General features: G+C 49.8%; 1 protein-coding gene across 5 annotated transcripts in view; it reads right to left on the bottom strand.

Annotated features, from left to right (window-relative positions):
• MSI2 (musashi RNA binding protein 2) overlaps nt 1-12,290 on the bottom strand; it is a 387,381-nt gene that overhangs the window by 257,616 nt on the left and 117,475 nt on the right. The gene's annotated exons all lie outside the window — the stretch shown is intronic.

Below are 12,290 nucleotides of genomic sequence, written 5' to 3'. Positions count from 1 at the left end.
CAACAAGACAGACGCTGACCCCGCACACAGGGGCCACTCTCCAAGCTCGGTCCTCGTTCTCTTTCCCCTCTTGATTCCTCATTATTTGCCCTGATTCACCCTACACTCAATCAAGCCCAGCTAAGCACCAGGTATCCACCCCTTTGTCCATACAAGTCCTTCTCCCTAGAACACCTCTCTATGCTAAATCTCCCATGGCAAGTTGTAACCATCCTGCAAGAACCAACGACCTTCTCCAGCATGCAAGCTGTCTGTATTGTCACCATAGCCAGAAGCTGCCCCTCTCTCTTCTGAAACCCTAACACTGCACCCACCATCCTGCCCTGGCACCCACTTCTTCCCACCTAGTGCAGAAGTCATTGATAATCCTGTCTTTCTTACTTCCGCCCCCAGACATGGAGATTCCTCCACAATGCCAAGTACAGCGCCAGGCACACAGAAGCCCACACCAAATGTGCGGTCGATGTGAAAATGAATGAATGTGGTCACATTTCAGAATGCCACCAGTTCCAAAGCCAATGATACAAACGATTCAGAGACGGAACCAAACAGCATAGGTAGGAGCCAAAAATGAAACAAGAAAATAAATCTTATTCTGAACACTGAGTCTAGCCTGTGTGTGTGTGTGTGTTTTAATGTGCAACTAAAAAAAAATCTTTTTAAATGTTAAATAAAAAATTTCACACCTCAGTGGGTACAGGCTCTCACCCATTTGGCTGCATATATAATAAAAGCCCAATGTCCTAACCTGATGGGAGAAATTCAGTCACAATGTACACATATCTCAAATCATAATGTTTGTACACTTTAAATATCTTATAATTTTGTCAGTTACACCTCAGTAAAGCTGAGGAAAAAGGAAAATGTTTTACGAGAACATATAAATAAAAGCATGACTGAAACCCAAAAATAAGTAAGACGAAGCTGAGAACATTAAAAAAAAACAAAAAAATCCCACAATGTCATATGTGTCCATTACAGTTTGGGATGCCTAAATTCAGGGGCCGTGACTGCCAGGATCCCCACTGTGCGCAAGGCTGAGAGCACCTGGGTGCTGACGGGCAGGCTGTGCTGAGGCATGCTGCCCTGGGGTCCGGTCCTGTGCTCAGCACCGTGCACTCCCGGACCGGCGCGCCGGTCCCAACGAACCCTGAACTCCCATCAGTCAGGACGCACAATGGCCGTGAACAGAAGGAGGCTCCCAGACTTCAAGGAGCTCAGGCTATGGCTTCGTGGCTTCCGGGTAGGACATGTGCCACCACAGCCCGCTGACGACGCCCCATCTGGAATGTCCTTGTAGCGGGCTTGCTGCACTATTTTAAGAGGACATTGTCCCAGCAACTCCGCACACTTCCTGTGGGCTCTGAGAGCCATGCAGTGGTTACAACACGTGGGTCTAAAGCTGTGATTTACTGCTTTTCGTCTCTTTTCAGATGAACGCGAGAGGAGATGAGATAATGTACGTGAGAATATTCTATGAAGATCCCACCAGCATCCACAGTGCCAACTCCCAAGAACCTCTCGCTAACCAGTCGACGTCTTATGCTGTTCCTTACTGTCCATCTCCCTTCTCAGCCATTACTTACGTTCCCCTAGAGGACAACGTGTACGTGAGAACATTCTATGAAGATCCCACCAGCATCCACAGTGCCAACTCCAAGAACCTCTCGCTAACCAGTCGACGTCTTATGCTGTTCCTTACTGTCCATCTCCCTTCTCAGCCATTCCTTAAGTTCCTCTGGCGGACAAGGTCACCTTCCCGTGAAACTCCATCAGTCCCTCTCCAGGTTTCAATCTCTCCTGACACTCACTGACCGCCAAATTTTACCACCCTAACTCTCCTAATGTATTCATTCCACAGACACATTAAGTACAAGGTGTTGGAGCCTACGTTCCAATACAATGCAGAATTTAATCCACTATAAAATGGAGATATAATAATTAGCCTACCACGCAAGGTTCCTATTACAACTAAATTAAATAACATATGCCGAAGTGTCTAGCAGGACACCCGGCAGATGCTAGGTAAGTGGTCACCGTAACTGAATCCAAAGTCAATTACTACATTCACCCTTCGAGCTCAGAATAAATGTGTGGCAGAAACATACTTTACAGAAAAATCTTTGATACATCAAAGCTGGGTGCCCCGTTCTCTTCCACTGTACTTTGAACACCACTTCCCTGCATCTCTGCATCTCTCCGTGATTTCAGATGGGTGAAGGCTCCCAATAGTTTCATTTCAGATTTTTCATTCCTTTTTCTTTTTTTTACCCAGCCAAGTAATAAAATGTCTATAAAGAAACACTACTGTGATCCACAAACATGCATTAGTGGAGTTCTCAACTTAAGGAAACTCTGGAGAAGCATTCTACAAAATGAACCCGATGGTGCCATTTATACATTGTTTAGAGCCAGGTGGGTATAGAGCCGACCCTATTTATATTCCGAACATTCACATGGACCCAGATAATTAAATGAGTAACGTGTCTTCGTTCCAAATAACAGAAGTCAACAGAATGTTCATTCCCCAGTAACTGGTTAAATGAAAAGGCCCCTCTTACACTCTCTACAGTTGCTCAACAGCCATAAACCTGTCATGCCAGAGCCTTAAACACCGGGGCAGACACCCAGCTATAAATCTACACGGTCCCCAAAAAAAGTCTGTAAAATACTTTTTTTTTTTAGAAGGATGAGAAATCCCAGGCCCCAGACACTGCGCCAAAGTGTCCAAGTTACTAAAACATCCTCCCCAGGAACCAGCTCAGATACAGTGATGGATCCCACTCTTCAGCAAACACTGAAAGGAAACTGGTTTAATCAAAACCTTCCAGACGTGAAAGAGCCAGTGGGAAGATGTGCAACACCAGGTTAGCTGCTCACCAATGTCTTGGCTTCGGGAGAGGAGAACACGGCTGGGGGGTGACGGGGCTCTGCATGGTGACCTCTCCCGCCAGGGGCACGCTGGAGGAAATGGGGGTGATTTGCTTTGGGAATCCTGACAGCATCACTGCTAAATGGACTGTGCACTGCTTGATGATTTGAATTCTGAAGGGTGAGAAGGGCAGGACAGGGGCGGGGCTAGATGTCCTGTCCAGCCTCCCAGCGGGACTCACTGGAGGTCCTCAAATTCCTATCCATACTATGAAAGTTTCTGTGTCCATTCCACACGCGTGTGTGTGTGTATGTGTGTGTGTGTGTGTGTGTGTGTTGGGGGGGTAACTCTCTAGTCCTGATCCTTCAATCTTGGCTGCTACTTACCCCAGGAACCACCCAGCATCCCCAGAGTTTTAACCCTCTTCTGACCTCAGAAACAGCAAGCAGGACGTGTTACCACTGGTCTCCCTGACTCTCCACGGTCTTTTGCATTATAAAAAGTCCTCTCCGCCTACAGTGGAGAGAGCCACCTGTGTTTTCTTCCTGCACTAGGCCCTTTGGGTAACTGTTTCCTAACCCACCCTCACACCAATGTAGTACTTAACCACACAAAGCAAGGGAAGTTGGCCACTGCACACCAAAATGCTCAGGCGGCCCCAGGCAGTCCCCACAGTGCACCCAAATGGAAAGAGCCATCCATCTGTTCCAGAGAGGGCTCACTCCAAAATCCATTAGGAAAGTGAGCTTAAATGTCCTTTGCATGGAGTTTTTGGTGGAGGGGTTGTAGAAAACACTTTGTATGTGAATGCTTTCCACTCTTGGAGACACTGGATACCCACCAAGAGCCCAGCACCACTTGGGGACAGCCGCCACCCCCAACAGATGCCCTTCCTTTTATGGTCTAGGGCGGCACTCTGGGAAGTGGGGGGTGTGTGTGTGTGTAGCGTATATCAGGCGGTGGGGAGTGTTCAGGCTCTCACAAATCATTGCTGCACATTTTGCATCTAGACCCGTAATTTAACTAAACACCACTGCTCTCCACACCTCTTGGCTCCACAAAGAAAACCCCAGCACCCATTCCAGTTTGGAAAATTGCTGTTTACACATCAGAACTGGCCAAAGCCAGCTGCTAACTAGAGCTGCAAAGAACACTCCACCTTCCTGCTTCTAACCAAAGAGCTTTTTTTTTTTTTCAAGTTTCAAAAAATCCCTTTAAAAAAATGTGTTTGCATCTGAAATGGTCACTCAGAGTGGGGCCACTGGTTGTATTGTTATAAAACAGGATAAAGCAGATGAGCACGCGCACGTGCGTGTGTGTGTGTGTGTGTGTGTGTTGAAAGCAGAAGGTAGAGGTATTAGAAAAGAGAAATTACTTTGAAGAATGAGATTGATGGGGAAAACTAGCTCTAGGAGCTTTGCCCCAAAGCTACTAGTTGTCGCACAGAAAACAACAATAACTAAAAATGTTTCTCATCCTGACAAAGGCATGGAAAGGCAAGAAGTGGCTCTGGAGAGTCTTGAATGGGTAGGAGAGAAGCCCAGAGAAATTAAGTCCGCTCTTGCCATCACCACGTTCCTGCAAAGAGCTCAAATTCCCCCTTTGGTGACACACATGAGTCATCCTCACTGCCCAAGAGCGCTGGCTCATTTACAGAAGCTCTCCCATCTGTGGGAGCCCGAAGGTGGAGAGAGCCCAGGGAAGACGTAAGAATGCTAGAGCTGGGCAGGATTTTGCAAGCCTGACTGCCCGTCGTCCCCATTCTACAGATGGAAAAATCAAGTCCCAGCAAGTTGGCTCACGTGCTGGTTAAAGGCAAAGAGGAGTGACGAGGGAGACTGGGTATGTCGGCAGATAACACGCAATTCCATCCCAGACTCTGATTCTGGTGAACACTTTGTTCTTCAGATTCTTGGATAAAATTGTATGTTATCATCAAAGTATCAGTTCTCTGCGTCTGAGAATTACGCCCAGTCTTTGTACAACAAGGAAGCTCTCGCAGGGCTTAACCGGGGTCGCAGAAGTCCCGAACTCCACAGCCCCATTCCACAGGGAGTTTCCTCCGAGGGACGTGCCCTCTAAAATTCCCAAGTTCCCCCAATATTTGTTTCCATCCTTCCCTCCTGCCTCTAAACTACCACTCTTGCTACTGCTGCCGCCGCCGTCATATCTGAATCCAGTAGCAAAACTCACTTAGCACACAAAAGCAGAACCCAGGTACTAGAATCTTCTCCAAATGATTCTAGAATCACATGTGGAAAAAGGCCACCATAGTGGGTCGACTGGAGTCCCCCAAAATTCATGTCCGCCCAGGTCTTTGGAAGCAGAGCCTTTTGCTGATGCAATCAATTAAGGATCTTGAGATGAAATCATCCTGGGTATACGGAGAGCCCTAAATCCAATGACTGGCGTCCTTACAAGAGGAGAAGGGACACACACCACATACAGAAAGGCCATGTGAAGATGGAGCAGAGACTGAAGTGACATGTGTACAAACCAAGGAACCTCAAGAATTGCTGGCAGCTACCAGAAGGTAGGAGAGAGGCACAGACGGCTTCTCCCTCATGGTCTCCAGAAGCAATGAGCCCTGCCAATGCCTTCACTGCAGACTTCTGGACTCCCAAACTGGGAGAAAAGACATCTCTATGCGTTACTCCCCCCAGGCTGTCTTAATTTGTGACGGCAGCCCCAAGAAACCATTATGAAGACCTACCTGGGGGAAGCCCTAGGACGCAATAGCCCTGGCCTCACCTTTTCTTGGTGATCGTGGAGCGGAAGTCCACATGGAGGACCCCCATATCGTGGAGGAGGAGAACACTGCACCCATATGTGTGATAGTCCTCCCTACCCTCCCACAGAATGCAGGCCACACTCATCACCTGCATACCCACTATGGTGGCGGCCACAGGGTTACAAGTCTCTGCCTCAAAAGGTAAGGCAATACCTACTGGGAGAGGAGGGAGCAGCCCAAATGCTGCCCACAGTTAAGATCCCCCTGGCATAACACTTCATACAAGTGGGGCCAGGACTCATACGTGTGCGGCTGGGTCTCCTGTGTCCCTCTCCGTGCTTCAAAGGCTCTGCCCTCACCGCACACCCACTGCACGAGGGCTATGCCCTCCTCACGAACTGCCTTACTCGGCCTCACGTTAATCCTAGGTCAGGTCTCAGCCTCTCTCCCACAATCAAGGAAACGGAGACCCAGAGACGGTAAGCGTCCGACATCTCACAGCACCATAGTGGCAAAAGGAAGAGTCAAAATCTCACCCTTTCTATTCGCTCAAGTGTCTTGGACCATTATCTGTGACTAAGGTGGTTTCTTTCTTCCCAGGGGAAAGCTACAGCGGGGCCAAGGGAGAGGACAGGGCACCAGGAGGAGCAAGTCTGACTCTGCCCTTTCCAAGTCTGAAGCAAAGCTGCAGAAATGACAGGCCAGACACTGCTGGTGGGGATGGACATAAAATGGCCCAGTCCCTCGGACGGTTACATACAGACTTACTAGATGACTGACAAGTCCACTCCCAGTACATACCCAAGAGAAATTAAAACGTATGTCCACCCAAAGACTCTCACAAAATGTTCACAGCAGCATTGTTCATAAGAGTCAAAAAGTGGAGCCACCCAAATGCCCATCAAGGATGAACCGGTAAATGAAGTCTGATATATCCGTGGAACGGAATATTATTCGGCCACAAAAAGGAACAAATTATGGGCATATGCTGCAACACGGAAGAGCCTCAAAAACATTAAGAGAGAGAAGCCAGTCAATAAAAGGCCACACATGCTGCAGGATTCCATTCATAGGAAGGTTCATAATAGGAGACGCCACAGAGACCGAAAGTCGATTACTGGTTGCTTGGGGCTGGGGGAGTGGGGATCATGACAGCTAAAGAGTAGGAGGTTTCTTTTTGGGGTGAAGAACACGCTCTAAAATGGACTGTGGAGACGGTGCATGTATCTGTGAATATACTAAAAACCACTGAACTGCACTCTTAAACGGGTAAATTGTATGGCATGTGAATTGTATCTCAATAAAGCTGTTCTTTTTTTTTTTTCCATGACAGGCCAAAAAGATCCCTAAATTGAGAGTCTGAATGCAAAAAGGGCTTAAAAATAAATCCGTGTGCCCCAGAAAGCACGCTCTCCACGCTACTGCATCCACCGGCTACGTGCGCATGCTCTGCTTCGCCCCTGCTTGACCACCGGACAAAGGTGTAACAATATTTGATGTTGCCAACTGCAGAAATTAATTTAACTTCAGAGAAAACTAATTATAAATACAACCCCAAATGTTTCTCCGACCTCTCTCTCCCCATCTATAGCTATGAGCCAGAGAGCACCAGGGTTCAGGCTACAATTTGGCATTCCCTCTAAATAGCTTTAAAATTGGAAGGAAAAAAATAGCCTTCCTCTATATGGGGCTGGAATATAATTTACACACAATTATCCAGCATAGTCAGGTTACAACATTACCTCTGATTAAAACAACAGTAACTCACCTACAGGAGAACGTGATGTCGTAATGAAATGATCAGGCTGCTCCGGCAGTCTCCCCACCTCCAGCTCAGAGCCCTCTGCCTGGCTACCTCCCAGGCTAATTTAAAAATACTACTTCCTCTTACCCTTGAGGGGTGGGCTGCAGCCCCCATGGGTGACCTGTCCATAGATTGGTATCAGAGAGTAATATCCTAGACAGTGGCACTCGGACTAGGGGCTCCAGGGGGTAACAGAAAAAGGTGCAGAGATGGAGTGTTGCCTTGCAAAGCCCAGGAAGTTAAGGATGATGACCCACGTGCCAGCCGATGCTGAGCGGCGAAGTGGCTGGCTGGCCGTCACCCCGATCACAGGCACCCAAGCTGTTCTGCACCCACAGGTAGCTTCTCTGCCACTCCATCCTTCTCGGAGCCCCTACCCCCTAATACTCGCCACGGAGTGAGTCACGGGAGGCCCCAACAACACTCTCCGATGTTCTAATGATTGCCGATACGGAGATGCAATTAAAACCCATCATCTTTTACAGCAGCGGTATTAAACGAAATTAAGTAAGTACCCTTTACTGTTGCTGAATTTGCGAGGCAGCCGTGCATCTCTGCATACGAAACAGGAGACTCCGAAGCCCCAGCCAGACAGCCGAAGCAGATTCTGACTGAACCCCGGAAAGAGATGGGGACGGAGGGCCAGCAGGGATGGCGGGGCTGCTGGGAACTCAGTGCCTTCCATCTGTTCCTGTCACTTCCGCCCGCGTGCAGCCTGGGGGAACTCTTCTCAAGACCTGGAGGATGCCTCAGGGCGAGGCGTAGGGCCCTGGGATGGTACCACGATCGTCCAGGGTGCCCCATGGCTAACGCAGAGGTCCGAGGGGACCCGGCCTAGGGCAGTGATCCAAAGGACACCATGGCCCTCACTTTACAACCCCCTCTCTCCGCCCACCTGCTCGCACGGTCAAGCACATCTGTGTAGACTAAGGCGGAGTAAATAACCCCCCTGGCCCTGGGGGGTCAGATGAGAGTGGGTCAAGGCTCTCAAGTCTGTCAACAGTTCTGGGCCTCCCTTTCCCCCTCGAACCACGGGCCTCAGACCGTGGCGTGGACAGCCCAAACTGAGGCCGCCAACGCGGACCTGGAAGTCCAAGAAGGCCTCCCCAGGAGTCCCCGCCCGCTCCAGCAAGGACGGGGAGCACAGCCCGGGCCCCTCACGCAAACCCTGCTCACGGCCTGGCGGCTCACGGCCGGGCACGGTCAGAGCACCCCCTCCCGCTTCTCAAACTGCCCCCTTCCTCAGACATCTCAGGTCACCCGGGAGCCACCACCGGAGCGCTGCTTTCCCCACAGAAGCGCAGCGCTTCGAAGCTCGCTGGAACCAGAAGTAACCACCCACGCCTTCCCTGACCGCCGCCCGGGAGCCGCGTCAGGAAGCGCGGCTGGGAGGGGTGCGCACGCGCGGCGAAGGAAACCAAGCTCGGAGGGTGTTCCCCAGCCTGTACCCTGGGGAAGACCGCCCCAGAGAGACTGCCAGAACCCACCACGAGGAGAACCAGGCCTGCTCTCCTCAACAACAACGAAACGGCTCTTCTCGGGGAGGGAAAGCAGGGAAACTTTGCTGGCAGGGCGGCCTCTGAAGCCCAGGCGGCCCATCCCCCAAACCCTCCAGTTGATTTTGCGAAAAGAACAAATGGCAGCCTTAACCCTTAGCCTTGATTACCTTCATTAGCATATTTTAGATGCACACGGCAATCAGTTCTTGATGAGCAAGTTTTACCTAATCCAGAGCTGAGCCAGGCTGCAGGCTCCGACACTCCCGTCGCGCAGCGGCGCCAGGCCCAGCAGCACCTCAGCATCTCCTGGGGCGTCCTGAAAACCTAGTGAGACCGGCCCCACCCTCGGGACGCTGATCTCATTGGTGGGCGGTGAGGCCTGGGCATCCATGGTTTTTAAACATTCTCCGGAAGATTCTAAGGTGCAGCTGGGGCTCTAGGAGAAGCGGCTTAAAGCAGGGAGCACTGGCTTGAGTCCCCACTCAGCCACTTCGCTACTGTGACTGTAGGCAAGCCATGGGTAAAGCAGGGACAAGAACTATATGCCACGGAGCCGCTCTAGGCATCACCAGAGATAATTACGTGAACACACCTGGCACACAGTAGGTGCTCAGAAAATGACTGCTGAATTATAGAGAGTGACACTGGAGACCAAGAGGGACCAGAAGACAAATTGCAGAGAACAGTCTCTGGTGGAAAGACACCCTCATTCATTCATTCTTTCATCAGACATGTTTTGAGGACCTACTGTCCGCCAAGTCCTGTACTAGGCTCTGTGTATGTTAAGTGGAATGAGATCTGGAGTCTGCTCTGAAAGTGTTTCCTGTCAGAGAAGAGGCCGTGTTATGAAGAGGTGGAGCTCTGGGGGCAGTGGGCCCAACATGACTCAAGCTTGAAGGTCAGCAGCAAGTAGCTAGCAAAGAAAGGGGAGAAGGACCTCCCCGGCAGGAGCGGCACCATCTTCAACATTGGCCAAAAGGCCACAGGTGGACATGAATGACTGCAGCCAAAGTGTTGATGGAATACAAGCAGGAGAGGGACCAGGCCTGAGAGGGAAGGCCCTGGAGGCCAAGCCAAGGAGGCAACAGAAGCCTCCCCAGGGCTGAAACAGGGAAGCCACTCTTCACTTGAGAAAGAGAAAGCAGGGCCATCATGCGGGGTGGGGTCCTTTAACACTAGAGGTTGGCAAGGAGGTCTGAGCAAGAGTGGCAAGGAAAGCAAGCATCAACCAGAAGAAAGACACCTAGACACCAGTCCTAGTGACCAGCATGGGGCCTGGCGTCAGCATCCCATCAGCAGGTCCCTCTCTGCTCCATCATCCACTGTTCCAGAAACATCAGGTGTGGGGGGACGGAGGAGGGCAGGTGGGGAAGGCAGAAGGAGAGATAAGCACATTGCACCCTTGGTGTGGTCGTCTTTGGAAACACACTCAGCCATCTGTTAGGTCATAAATTTTACTTGTCAAGAAAAAGAAAGTCAAATTCCCCCTGCCCCCAGGATGCACTGGTCTGGCCCCTGCCACCTGCCTCAAGTAACTTCCTTTGAGGGAAAAGTGGGGAGCCAAGGAGTGTTTGCAGTGAAAGAGAGAAGCCAAGAAAACCATGAGCAAGGCTTTCCACCATTTATTAAACGTCTTACCCCTAAAGGGATGGAAGGTGATCTTTCTAAATCCAAGAGCGTTTTTAATTAAGGCTGAAAAGAGCATCAGATTTGGAGATGGAGATGGAAGGGGCAGGTTCCAATTCCAGCACCCCAATTCAGCCAAGTGATAGAACAGAAAGATGACCAACCCAGGAAGCTCAATCCCAACCATATATACTAGGTGACCCCGAACCTGACTGAGCTTCTCTAAACTTGGGTTTCTCCTTCTACAAAATGAGATTAAAAGAGTACATGTGAAACATGATTAGCATGGGGCCGAATGACAGGCACAGAAAAGTTCCTCTTCCCCTCCCCACCACCTTCCCTTCCCCACCAGCGACTTCACCTCTATCTGTTCTGCTGTGAATGGGGATCAAACCTTCCCTGCCTGTCCCACAGATAACACAAGAGAAAGAAAAAGCACTTGGAAAAGGCATGAAGCGCACTCTGCAAATACAATGACCAACGATGATTCTACTTCCCTCAGATTTCTCAGATACCACCCTGAATCAGCCCCTCTCCAGCAGCAGCACTGGGCATGATAGTCCAAGGGCTGAAGACACTCCAGCAAAAAAGGATGCTATCTCAACACAAAGCAATGTCTTTATCTGCCTTACCCTAGGCGGCCCCTTACCCTAGGAAGAGTCACAGACTGTAGTACAGAGGAAGGTCATTCTCCGTAAGAGATAAAACTGTGCCTTGGAGGTAATATTTCTCTGCTACACCAATATCCTAGTATGTCTGTGCTCTCCTCATGCCAGGAACATATTTCTATAAATCCTCACATAAAAGAAAACTTTATTTTCCAGAGGGACAAACGAAGGGAGGGGGGAGACAAAATTCACAGCAAAAACATTCACCAATCAAACAGAACGTTGCCTGCCAGGAACTTTACTAAATGTGTGGTGTTACAGATGTTTTATGGTCATGATGTCTGTTCTATTTAAAACACTTGCACTAGACCAACCAAACAATGGAAAAGAGAGAAAAAAAAGACAACATGCCCAACCCAGCTAACTGGTCTGGGCTGGATGTTTACTGAGGCAAAGAGGTAGCTGGGGACCAGTAACTGTCAGCCAAAACGTGGAGGGCTCATTTTGTAGTTCACTCCGGAGGGCTGTCAAATCGGCCACACGGCCCAGCAAATGGCACACGGCCTCTCAGAAGGGCACTTCATCCTGGAAGACCAGGGTCTTCTATGGGAAAATTGCTCTGCACCTGGCAAGCGCTTAATAAAATCTAGTTCCCTTCCCTAAAGGAAGAACAATCTGCCCAGTTAAACCTCATTTGTCCAACAACATTCATTCCCTCCACAAACATTTGTTCAGTGCCGGCTATGCATAAAGGTACTGAGCTGGGGCTTCACAGCCAATCCACTGCGGTCAGGATTCCTCCCCACCCACCACCCACCCCCCCGACCCCTGCGCCCAGAATGGAAGCCTCCTAAGGGAGGGCCATGGTCAATCAAGTCCCCAGAATGGAAGCTTCATAGAGGCAAGGACTTTTGTCTATTTTATTCACCAGTGTATACCTAGCACCTAGAATAAGACCTGGCCTACAAGAGGCACACAATAAATATGGGCTGAACAAATGAGTGAATGACTATTTCCTGCCATGAATTACCCACTCTGTGGGTGATTCCAGGTCCCTGAGCACCCAGCTTGTCTCCTTTCTTTCCCCTTGGGTCATTTTGAGCACTCCTTACGGGGCACAATGAGATAAAAGGCTCCATTCCTAAAAAGA

Source organism: Ursus maritimus, unplaced genomic scaffold, assembly GCF_017311325.1.
Source record: "Ursus maritimus isolate PB19 unplaced genomic scaffold, ASM1731132v1 scaffold_24, whole genome shotgun sequence".
Lineage (NCBI taxonomy): Eukaryota > Metazoa > Chordata > Mammalia > Carnivora > Ursidae > Ursus > Ursus maritimus.
The sequence above is the reverse complement of the archived record's forward strand: the minus strand, read 5'-3'. Positions and strand labels throughout refer to the sequence as shown.